Source organism: Desmodus rotundus, chromosome X, assembly GCF_022682495.2.
Source record: "Desmodus rotundus isolate HL8 chromosome X, HLdesRot8A.1, whole genome shotgun sequence".
NCBI classification, from domain to species: Eukaryota; Metazoa; Chordata; class Mammalia; order Chiroptera; family Phyllostomidae; genus Desmodus; species Desmodus rotundus.
In genome coordinates this window covers 25,031,263-25,043,668 of record NC_071400.1, presented here as the reverse complement: position 1 = coordinate 25,043,668, position 12,406 = coordinate 25,031,263, and the positions used below count along the sequence as shown (strand labels likewise).

Below are 12,406 nucleotides of genomic sequence, written 5' to 3'. Positions count from 1 at the left end.
ACTACTTCTTAACAGTTAAGTGAGAGCTCGGCACTGCCGCCGGGTAGAAACAAGGTGCTGGGCCGGATAGAAGAAGGTGAAGGGCTGGATTCGGCCCACGGGCCTTGTGTTTGCCACCTGTGATATAAAGTGATTAGAACATTGCCTGGCACATTATATGGATTCAGTAATGTTAGCTCTTATTATATAACAATACTTTTTTTTGTATCTGATAGAACAAAATATGCATTGAGCAGAAAATAAATGTAAATATTTTGGGAGGAAAGGTTTTTAGGGATATGAAATCTTAAGATATTAAAGGCCCATGTTTACAGTCTTTGTTGAGAGTTACTGTGGTTTCCTTCAACAGTGCTTGGATGGAACCAGCTCTTGTCCTCCATCTCAGCTGGCTGCTGAGATCCAGCCCTTCGCCACCTCCTCGCAGCATCCTCGGACCACCCCAAGGCCCCACCAAGGTCCCAGCACCTCCTGCCTTGACGACTGTGCCCCCTTCACAGGTGCGCTAGAACTGCCGCCAGGACTCGGAGGCCGCGATCAACTGCTAGATCCACCTGGAGCCCTAGATTCCTATGTCTACCTGTTCATGTCTTGCTACTTTGACCGTGATGATGTGGCTTTGAAAAACTTTGCCAAATATTTCTCCACCCATCTCATGAGGAGAGGGAACGTGCTGAGAAACTGATGAAGCTGCAGAACCAATGAGGGGGCCAAATCTTCCTTCAGGATATCAAGACACCAGACTGTGATGACTGGGAGAATGGGCTGAGTGCAACGGAGTGTGCATTACACTTGGGAAAAAGTGTGAATCAGTCACTAGTGGACTTGCCCAAACTGGCCACTGAAAAAAATGACCCTTATTTGTGTGATTTCTTGAGCTCACTACCTGAATGAGCAGATGCAACTCATCAAAGAATTGGGTGACAATGTAACCAACTTATGCAGATCTGGGGGGCCCTGGCTCTGGCACAGGAGAGTGTCTCTTTGACAAGCACACTCTGGGAAACGGTACAGAGAGCTCAGTGTTACGCTGCCTTCCCACAGCCACGGGAGTGACTTCCCCGGTCACCAAAACAGTGTGTGCTTGTTGGAGTTACCCTCACCTTTTCTGTTACTTGTACCAAATCATCCACTTATGTCTCTCATTTGTACCATTCCTTCAGATAAACTCATTTGGTACCTCCCCAATAAAGGTCCATTTTATTTAAAAACAAAAGTTACAAGGACATAATTCTAAATATTTTATCAAAAGTTGTTTATATTAAAAATAACAAACTGGGACAATGATGAATCGTTTTAAATTTTCCTTTAATATGGTGCCTTTTATTCTGTCTTTACTTCTGACGCGGGTGATCATCAGGGATAATTTGGATTTTATGATAATGGAGGAAATTGACAATCCAGTTGTGAAATATTATGGCAATAATGGCTTTGTACTAAAGATAAATCCTTTATCTTCTCCAAAGTAATATGATGTGTCAATAAGTGTAAAGTAAAGATGACATACATATTTGTTTAGCCAACAACCTTTGGAGAAACTTGGCATGCATCATAATGAAACAGTTTTAATAATTTCCACTGTAGACAAAGGAAGTTAGGAAAATAGATCAAAATTTCTGTCTGTTTTTCTTCAGTTTTAGTCATAAGCATGTGTGCTATATAAACATTCATTCAAATGAAAATATAATCGTGTCAATATGAAACAATTTCACAACCAGGAGAAATGTGCATGGAAATTATACACACAGGAGAGAAAGATAGAAGTGGAATATCCATAGCTAAAGAAGAAATTGGGGTTCTCATTAACGAGAGAGCAATTACTAACTCATTAGTTGATTATGTTCATACTTATTTTCCTCTTGTCCACCCCAATTCTTGCTTGCCCACCACCGGCCTCCTTGTTTGTTATACGGCACTAATTGCTATCAGTGACAGTGTTTCTGAACATTACACCTATGTAAACATTGCACACGTTCTCAGTCTGGGGGGTCTTCTCATAATTGAAGCCGTCTGAATGGCTTTGAGGAGACTTTATGCTCTAAGGAGTGATTATTTTTCTCTCTGCAGTGCCCAGGAAAGCTGAATCTGTGAGGCAAGAGAGGAGTCTGCTTGTTATAGGTTTTGCTCTTGCTGACTAGACAGGGAAATGGCTGAGGCTGTCCTTACTTACATGGAAACCTGATAGGAAAGCATCTGATTAAAGCTCTGTTGAGAAAAGAACTCTGCTCTTGGCCACCTCACTAGGGAACTTTGAAGAGATTATTCATTCTTTCTTGACTCCGTCCTTCAAGCCAGGGCATCACAGAGGGAATCAAGCTTTTTCCACCTTAGTCGATAGAATATTTGTGAGCTTTCTATTTTCTTTAGGTTTTTTTTTGTTTGTTTGTCTTTTAAATAAAGAGAAAGGCCTTTGCTTAGTTCTTAGTATCCCTTCTTACCACTGAGGAATTAATGTTACTGTTTAGTTACTTTATCATTTGCTTTATTTTATTTTTTTCATTTACGGAAATGTTTCCAAATCCTTAACTTTCATGCATTTTTGAATGGGGAAGAGGAAGTGCCAGCAGAACAGAAGAGCGCCAAACTAGGCCTCTACCCCTTAGCTGTCTTTACAGAGGTGCTTTTTATAATATTAAAATACATCTCTGTGCCCACTTTGAAGTGGACATCAAGAAAGGTTCTAGCTCTGCTTAAGGTTACATTCCTTGAAAACTTTGTGAAGTTACAGGCTAAAAGATCCCCAGAAATTGGATCCCCAAATAATTCAGAACTTCTAGTATATTTTTCTATTTTATTCGTTTCATAAAAAATTTATTATTTTGCATTTTCAAGGAATAGGTGATCTTTACTCTCAGGGAAGACAAAGCTTTTTCTGCAGAAAGATAATGGTTTTAACTTCTGTGCCCTTTCTTTGGATTTGAGGGATTAAAAAGCAAAATAACTGCATACAGGCAGGTGATCCCTAGGGTTGTAAAGGGCCACAGTGAGCCTCTAAATCTGCTCTGATATTATACTACTACTAGGGTATGTAAAACTGAGGAGTCTCAGAAGCCAATGTTTGTCTGGATAATTACTTTTATTTTTTGTAAGATTTTATATATTTATTTTTAAAGAGAGGAGAAGGGAATGAGAAAGAGAAGGAGAGAAACATCCATGTGTGGTTGCTTCTCATGTGCTCCCTACTGGGGATCTGGCCTGCAACCCAGGCATGTGCCCTGACTGGGAATCGAACTGACAACCCATTGGTTCGCAGTCCAGTACTCAATCCACTGAGCCACACCAGCCAGAGCTGGATAATTACTTTTAGTATGAATGATGTAAAGATACCAAATGAGAGACAGTGACTTGCAGAGTAGCTAAAACAAGACTCAAATATATGTTGTTTATAAGAAACCAACTGTAAATATAAATACACACATAGATTTCCACAGAAGGTGAGACATATACCATGCTAACACCAATCAGAAGGAAAAGAGAATAGTGTTAATTTCACATAAAGCCAACTTTATAACAAAGAAAATTACCAGGGTTAAAGAGGGTCATTTTCTTACAGCTTGTCTTTGTCCTATATCAACATCAACAGTCATAAATCCTATTGATCGCATGCACCCTCGATATGAAATGACAAAAATGTTACTATGACTATGTGATTGTCCTTCCCAAAACACATAATCTCAATCTAATCATGAGATAAACATCAGGCAAATATAAGTAGGGGGACTCTAGGATATATATGACCAGTACTTCCCCAAATTATCAAGAGCATCAAAAATAAGGAAAAGTTTTAGCAGACTGTCATTGTTACGAGATGCCTAAGAAGACATGAATATAAAATACAATGTGGTATTTTGGTTGAGGTCCTGGAACAGAAAAAGGGCATTTGGTAAAAGCTAAGGGAATTGACTATAGTTTAATAATAATGGTCAAAATTGGTTCATTGAGGTAACAAATGTATCATACTGATGTTAGATATTAATAATAGAGAACTGGGTACAGGAGGTAAATGGGAAACTCTGTAGTATCTGTTCAATTTTTCTGTAAATCTACAACTATTGTAAGATACAAACTGTTCATAGTTGAAAGTCAATAATAAAATATATGTCCATGAAATGTGTTCATTTGGTTATGTATTAGGGTGATTCTGATTTGATTGCTCATGTTTCAGTTATCAGGAATATCTGAGAGTAAACTCAAGAATATTAGGTAATAAAAAAAACCCCACTGAGATCTTCCATTCATTCATCAAAGAAACAAAGACAAGTCATCCTCTCTGCCAGCAAGGAGCTTTAGCGCTAATGGGGGAGATGTCTGTGTAAATAAACACAGTGGGTGATTTAGGTGCTATGATAGAAACATATGTAGGTATAGTGGGGCACAAAGAGGGGAGTACAAAGTATCATCTTTGTGACAGTACAATCTTTGTGACAGGAAAGGATTTTTAAGAAACATGCTTTCCCCTTCTTTACGGAATACCATTCTGTTATTATCTGTATGGCAAGTTTCCACTACTGCTCTTAGGGACAACTGAGTTTTTTTCTCTCCCAGGAAAATTTTCCTGACTCCTCTTCCTCCCTTCTCTATGTTCCCCACTTCCCTGTGTATACCTCCACTCAAGTAATTGTGATATTGTATTGTAATGTTTACCCCTTCCCCATCAACCGAAACTATAAGCTCATTGAGGGTAGGAATGATGTTTTCAAACCAGGCGTCCCTAAATACTGACTACTTATAATGGGCAGTTAATATATATGTATGCAATAGTATGTAATACTTAAATATCGGCATTGCTTCAGTTAAAACACTCATGCTAAGCTTGGTAGGTTAAAGACACCTACAAATTATTTGACATTCCTTTTTTTATATCTGGGCTGGTTTATGGTTGCTTTGACTAACATAATATGATGTCCCAATCATTAAGAGAAGCTTCCACAATGGTCTCAGGACTCTGAACCGTCGTGTGAGAAGTCCAACTATGTGACTGGAAAGATCAGTGGGAGAGCCCTTGAAACTGCATGGGAAGAGAGAGTCCCAGCTATGCCAGCCTTCTCACCAGTCCTGCAAGGTGCCAGGCATGTGACTAGAAGCATCCTAGACTCTCCAGATAAATTCATATGCTAAGTGAATATTACAAAGTAATCCCAGTAAACAACACGTGAAGTAGAATTGTCACACCAAGCGCCATCTCTATTCCTCACTCCCCAAATCATGAGGTAAAGTGGTTGTTATGTAAAATTACCAAGTTTTGGGATAGTTTACTAATTATAAATAGGTAAATAAAAGACCAAATCTCTTCAACTCTATATATTTTTCAGCATTTGATGTGAAAAATTTCAAACATACAGAAAGTAAAAGGAATTGTACAGTGAACACCCATATACCACAGTCAAAATTTTACAACCAAATTTTTGTCATATTTACTTTATCACATATTTGTCTGTTTTACCAACCCTCTATTGATACATCAAATTATAAGATTCAAAATAAGTTGACATCAGTATACTTTATCCCTAAACATTTCGTTGTGGATATCATTAACTAGAGTTCAGTATGTGATTATATACATACACACACACACATACATACACACACACACATACATACATACACACACATTTTCTTTTGAGGAAAAAAATTGACATACAATGAAATACACAGAACTTAAATAAACATTTGCTGAGTTTTAAACAGTGGGTACACTTGTGTAACCTTAACCACCATGAACATGCAGAACGTTAACATTGCCTCAGAAATTGGCCTCATGTCCCTTCTAAGTCAGTCTTTGCATCTAGCCCCCAAGAAAGCATTTGCCTGATTTTTTTTCTACCATAAATTTAGTCTGTTCTAGAACTTCATATGAAAGTTCCTGTAGATTTTCTACTGCTTTGTGTGAGGCTTGTTTCATTCAGATTAATGTTTTTGAGATTTCATCCATATTGCATTTATCCGAAGTTTATTTCCTTCTATTACTGTTACCAAGTACAAAGAGTTTGTCACCCGACACTCGTGAGGCAAACATTAAACACTGAGAATTGCAGTGGAGTAATTAGAGTCACTTTATTCGCAGAGCACTAAGCAAAAACAGTAAAATTATTGTTCAAAAAAAAAAAATGTGAACTCCCCGATCCAGCGTTTGGGGTGGGTTTTAAGGGCTTAAGGGGAACAGGTATGTGGAAGTGCTGGCAGGGCAAGTTTTAATTGGAGGACCTGGAGGTTGGCTATTTACAGTAAGGGGCGTAAGCAAGGATCTTCCTGGATAACAGACCCCTCACTTCTGAAAGGGTTCTGGTGTTCAAGTTCCAGTTCTGTCCTGGTCCTTTCCTGCCTGTGTGCAGGGTGGGGCAAGGGAGGGGGAGGGGTTGGGAGGAGACCGATTCCCTGTGCAGCTGGAGTTCAAAGATCTCTCCGGGCTGCAGGACTTGTGGCCTTGGTCTGTTATCTCTAAAAAGCAACCCAGTATCTTGTTAAAGAGGATAGGACCATTTCGGGGTGGCTCTGCAGTTACATTACTGAGTAGAATTTCATTGTATGAATGTATCTCAGTTTGTCTATCCATTTGTCTGGTCACGGACACCTAAATTGATTTCAGATTTCAGTTATTATGAATACAGAACTGCCCAATGCTTTTTCAGAGTAGTTATATCACTTACATTTATAACAATAATGTTTGAGTGTTAGATGTTGTCAGTCTTTTAATTGTAAGTATTCCAGAGGGCGTGTAATGGAATGTCATTTTGGTTTTAATTTGCATTTGCTTAATGATTAATGATGCTGAGCATTTTTTCATGTGCTTATTGGCCATTTTTATATCTTTGTTGGTGAAATGTCAGTTTGTCTTTTGCCCATTAAAAATGCTTTTTGTCTTTTTATTATTGAGATATGGGAGTTCTTACATATTCTGGATGAGTCTTTTATCAGACTATGCTTTGCAAAGGTTTTCTACCAGCCTCTGTTCTGGCCACTTATTTTCTTAATTGCGTCTGTTAGTGAGCAGAGTTTTATATTTAGTATCTGCCATGACGAAGTAACCGCTTGTGCTAAGCTGACCCCAAAGCTTTATATTTAATGAAGTCAAATTAGCTTTTTGTGTCATGTCTGTGAAACCCTTGTCAAACTTCAAGTCAAAAATTTTCCTCTACGTTTTCTCCTAGAAATTTTAGTTTTAGTTTTTACTTTGGGGCTATGGGCCATCTTAAATTGATTTTTACGTGTTATGTGGGGTAGATTGTTCTAACAACATTTACTGGATTGCTTTGGTGACTGTCACAAATTTAAGGACCATAGAATGTGCAGCTATTTCTGGTCTCTCTAATCTGTTCCTCTGATATATTTGTCTATCCTTATGCCAGTTTTATATTGTTTTGATTTCTATAGTTTTATAGTAAGTACCGAAATCAGCTATTATACATCCTCCAACTTAATTATTTTTTGCAAGATTATTTTAGATATTTTACATATTAATATTTTACAACCCACATATGTTTTAGAACCAGCTTTCCAAGGCTACAAAAAACCTGAGGCAATATTATCCCTGTCTGTCTGTCTGTCTGTTATCTATGTATCTATCTATCTATCCATCATGATTTTCCTTACATTCCCTCCTTCATTCAACGTGTGTACAAGAAACTGCAAAACTGCCATTCTTGGGAGCATTTGAGATCTTGCTTCCTGGCATGTCAGTTTAGCTTAAGTAAACTCATAAAAAAAATCTCTACTGGTTTGGACATTTGTAATGTCAACAATAGGTATAAAATATTATGTTGCATATATTAATATATACAACTTTGGAGAAAATGGCATCTTAAGCATATGTGTTGTCTCCAATCCATGAGTATAGCACAGCTCTCTATTTTTGAAGATCTTTACTTTTTCTAAGCAATGTTTTGTAGTTCTCAGCATAGAGGTTTTGCATGTCTTTTGTTAAATTTATTCCCAAAATGTTTTATGACACTTTGTGAGTAAAATCACATTTTAAACAATTTTGATTTTCTAAATGCTACTAGTCTATAAAAGTGAAATTTGATTTTTGTAATTTAGCCTGGTACCCCGCAACCATGCTAAATTAACTATTTAGTTCTAATAATCTTTTATGCTGTGGTTGTCATATGCATCACCTCTGTGTATGTTATAAATCCCAGAATATAATAGTACAATTTTGCTTTAAAAAGTCATATATATTTTAAAGTATGTAAGAGGAAAAACAGTATTTTACATTTACTCACATATTTCCCTCTCTGATGCTCTTTATTTCATTATGAAGATTTAAATTTCTATCTGGTATCATTTCTGTTCAACCTGCAGAATATTCTTTAAAACATTTATTTTCTTGTCGTTTATCTCAAAATGTCCTCATATTATCTTCTGCCTTCATTGTTTTCCATGAAAACTCAGCAATAATTTGTGTAAATGTTACTTTCCATATACTTTACCATTTTTCTTGGGTTGTTTAAGGATTTTTCACTTTATATCTGTTTTTTAGCAAAATGACATGATATGCCTGGTATGGTTTTTCTTGTATTAACTTGTATGTCATTTGCTGATGAAAAGGAGTAGAATTTGCCACCCCATAATATGTCTCTTTAGGATATTATTTTAGGCTGGTTATTTTTAAGAAACAGCAGACTTGGGAAAAGCTCTGAAAACCAAATGGAGGTAGCCTTTTGTAAAGGATGTTTGTATTTTGAATGGAAATCCGCACCTGTGCTGTTTCCCTCCGGACCTGCCTTCAGTATCAATGGAGAAGGCGTGGATTACATCTGCATAACAGTATTGCCCTTGTTTACTGTGCTTTTCCTTCCTGGTAACCTCCGTTAACTCTCTGTCTTGGAGCACTTGTTTTGCCAGATAATCTTTCCTGTAAAGCAGCCTTTCATTCCGCTTTAAGATTTGGGCTTTAAGAGCAGAAAGCATTTAGCCACCTGTACGACCACCAGTCCTACAGGTGACACTGGCCCTGAGTCATAACAGGGAGTCAACACAGGTGACTATGCTATCCACTTGACTTTATTAATGCAGATCCAATTACCTTTTATTAATGCAGATTCAACCCAAATCTATACTAATTTAATACCAATAATAATCACTTATAATCAGTAATAATATCACACAAGAGAATTGGGGGATAACGAAACTGAGTCCCAGAGTCTCAGTCTACCAGTCGGTGAGACAGTAGGGTAGTTGGGGGAGCCATCAGTGTCTTACAAGACAGAATTTCCGGAGCTGGGTAGGCAGTGGGCTCCAGCAGGGCAGGGGCTCCGGAAGCAGAGCAGTTAGATCAGCGTGGTGTGGAGAAGCACCTTGGTGTGTAGAGCTCAGCTGTCTCAACAGTGATCTGAAGTCTTCCTCAGTCACACTCTTGAGGATGGTGTACTCCTTCCTTTTGGGTCTCTCAAGAAGTGTCTTGGGACCCCTGATGGCAAGTGGGGAGTTTCGCCAGAAGCCTATCTGTGGGTGGTCCCACTATGCAAACGTGTCTGTTCTGGTCACGTGTGCAGGTATCTTAGGCGTGTCTCTTTGCCAGATGTGTCTAGTGTGACTTAGGTAGTTTCCCTCTTGAATCAAAGTGTCACGGCTGTCAGCCATTTTGGTTCACATGAATGACTCTAGTTTGTTTTATATACTTTATGCTATCTTCTTTCATTTGGGTTATTTATTTTCCCCTGGGCGCGCCTGTTACGTAAAGGGGCGGAGCCTTAGGTGTTCACTAAGGTGGGGCACCCCACGTCGCTGCGCTCTGACGCTCTGATGCGTACGCGGGAGGGGTCCGAGAGGGGACAATGGCGCTTGCTCAGCTCTCTTCCGGTTTTCAGTCACTTCCCCCGCTACCCACAAGCAAAGTGGCCCCTTCTGGTGCTGATTCCCAGGTGGGTGGGCCTGTGCACACTCTAGGCCCCTGTGGGTCTCTCCAACGACCTCTCCCGTGAGGCTGGGAGTTTCTCCCGCTGCAGCCTCAACCCCCACGGGTGTTTTCAGTCAGAGGTTTGTGGCTTTACTTCCCTACGCTGGAGCCCCGGGGATGCGAGGTCTGTGGCCGGGTCCTCTAGCCACCACCTTGTCATGAGTCCTCTGCACACGGCCACCAGTCTCCGCCCCTCCTACCGGTCTGGAAAAAAGTGTCTTCTTTAACTCCTTGGGTGTCGGACTTCCATACAGTTCGTTTTTCTGTTAGTTCTGGTTGCTTTTTGTTTATAAATTGCTGTTGTCCTTCTTTTGGTTGTGCGAGGAGGCACAGTGTGTCTACCTACGCCTCCATCTTGGCCAGAAGTCAACTTTATGCTATCTTGATCGAACCAATGCCATTTTATTGGTCCTACTCTCCATACTGTCTTCACCTGCAAAGTCTTCTTTTTGTCTTTACGTGAAGGTGGTAGTTTGGTACTGACTTCTACCATTTTGGAGTTACTCACTTTTCCTGGTTCTTTCATATGCAGGGTAAGGGAAAAGTACATTTACAGTTGTTTGTATGGGAAATAATACAAAAATTAGTAAATAAATAATACAAGAATAAACTGTATTTTGTGCACTCACAACTGTAAACCTATTTGTGCTCCACCCTGTATATAGGATGTATACATGTTATTAAACTTTAACTTCCTTTTCTGCTGCTAATTTATGTTAATTTGATTATTATTACAACCAGAAGAACCTTGAAGGGTAGAGGATGATTTTTTTCTCCATACAGTGAGTTTGTTAAAAATTTTTTTTATTGTGATTCAATTACAGTTGTCTGCATTTTCTCCCCATCCCTCCACCCCACCCCAGCCAATCCTACCTCCCTCCCCCACCTCCACCCTCCCCCTTGATTTTGTCCATGTGTCCTTTATAGTAGTTCCTGTAATCCCCTCTCCCCACTATCCCCTCCCCACTCCCCTCTGGCTATTGTTAGATTGTTGTTAACTTCAATGTCTCTGGTTATATTTTGTTTGCTTTTTTCTTACAATAGCCAAGTACTGGAAACAACCTAAGTGCCGATCAGCAAATGAGTGGATCCAAAAACTATGGTACATTTACACAATGGAATTCTACCCAGCAGAGAGAAAGAAGGATCTTATACCCTTTGCAACAGCATGGATGGAACTGGAGAGCATTATGCTAAGTGACATACAGTGAGTTTTGTGAGTCTCTAAATTTATGTTCACCAAATTTGAGAAAATTTTAGTCATTTTTCCTAAAAATGTTTTGTTTTCCCAACGCATTTTCTCTCTCTCTTCTTTTGTATTCCATTTGAATCCATGTTTAAACTTTTGCTATTATTCCTCAGTTTGCTGAGAGTCTACTGAGTCATTTTTCCCTGTGTTCTTTAGATTAGATAATTTCTGTTGATCAGTCTTTATGCTCACTGATGTTTTCTTCCATCATCTCTCTTCAGATAGTAAATCTGTCAAGTGGATTTCTCAGAAATTGTATTTCCTCAATTTTCCTTTGGCTCTTTTTTATAGTTCTATTCATACTTTCTATTATGCAATTTTTTATAAGCATTAAATGCCCTTTATGTTTTCGAGCATAGTTATAATAGCTACTTAATTTTTTTTTATTTGTTAATTTCAACATCGGGGTCATCTTGATATAGACTCAAGTGATTCCCTTGTGATTTATATATGGGTCACATTTTCCTGCTTATTTATATGTGTAGTAGTCTTTCATTATATCCTGGACATTACAAATGACACAATGTAGAAATTCTGACTTCTGTTATATTCCTCTGAAGGGTATTGATTTTTGCTGCTCCTGTTTTTGTTATAACAGGCAGTTAACTTTGCTAGGTTCATACTCTTACCTGTGTCTTCTCTGTGGTGGCCAGGAGTTGAACTCTGTTTAGTTATTTTAGGCATAGCTGGGATGCTTACAGTCTGTGTCACACCTGTGTTATTCGGAGGTCGGCTAGCTATACAGGATGATTGCACTGAGTGTAGCTGTACACTGAGTTTAGATGCCCCCCCTATGGCTTTCTTTATGAGATAATTGCCTTCACTTTCCAGCTGCTGCCATTGCTCCTAAGTCTCTAACTTGTTACTTCAAGTCATCATGGTTTGGAGTTTTCTATTCAAGTGACTGCAAGGGCCCTCCGTTCATGCAAAAATCTCTAAAATGTGTAAAATCAGCCATGTCCTCTTCTCCTTGTAAGTGTATCTGCCTGCTTTTGCTTGCTCTCTGGTGCCTTCAGGCGTTCCCCACCCCCACCCCAAGTTATTTTCTGTAGGTTGTAGGAGAGTTGATCTTATAAGAAGTGATTCTCCAGTATGAGACAAGGAACATACAAACTTTGTGATTTTAGAATACATAAATAAGAGTGAATGATATTAGATGATTCCCAATCTATCTTTAGTTGATTATTGTATAAATATAACTTTACTTCAGACTTAATATACTGGGAATTGAAGATTATCTATCTATATATTTTTCTTTATTATAA

General features: G+C 38.7%; 1 pseudogene; it reads left to right on the top strand.

The window, feature by feature from the left end:
- The first annotated feature begins 356 nt into the window (after nucleotides 1-356).
- On the top strand, nucleotides 357-1,637 carry LOC112310551 (ferritin heavy chain pseudogene; annotated as a pseudogene).
- Nucleotides 1,638-12,406: the final 10,769 nt, after the last annotated feature.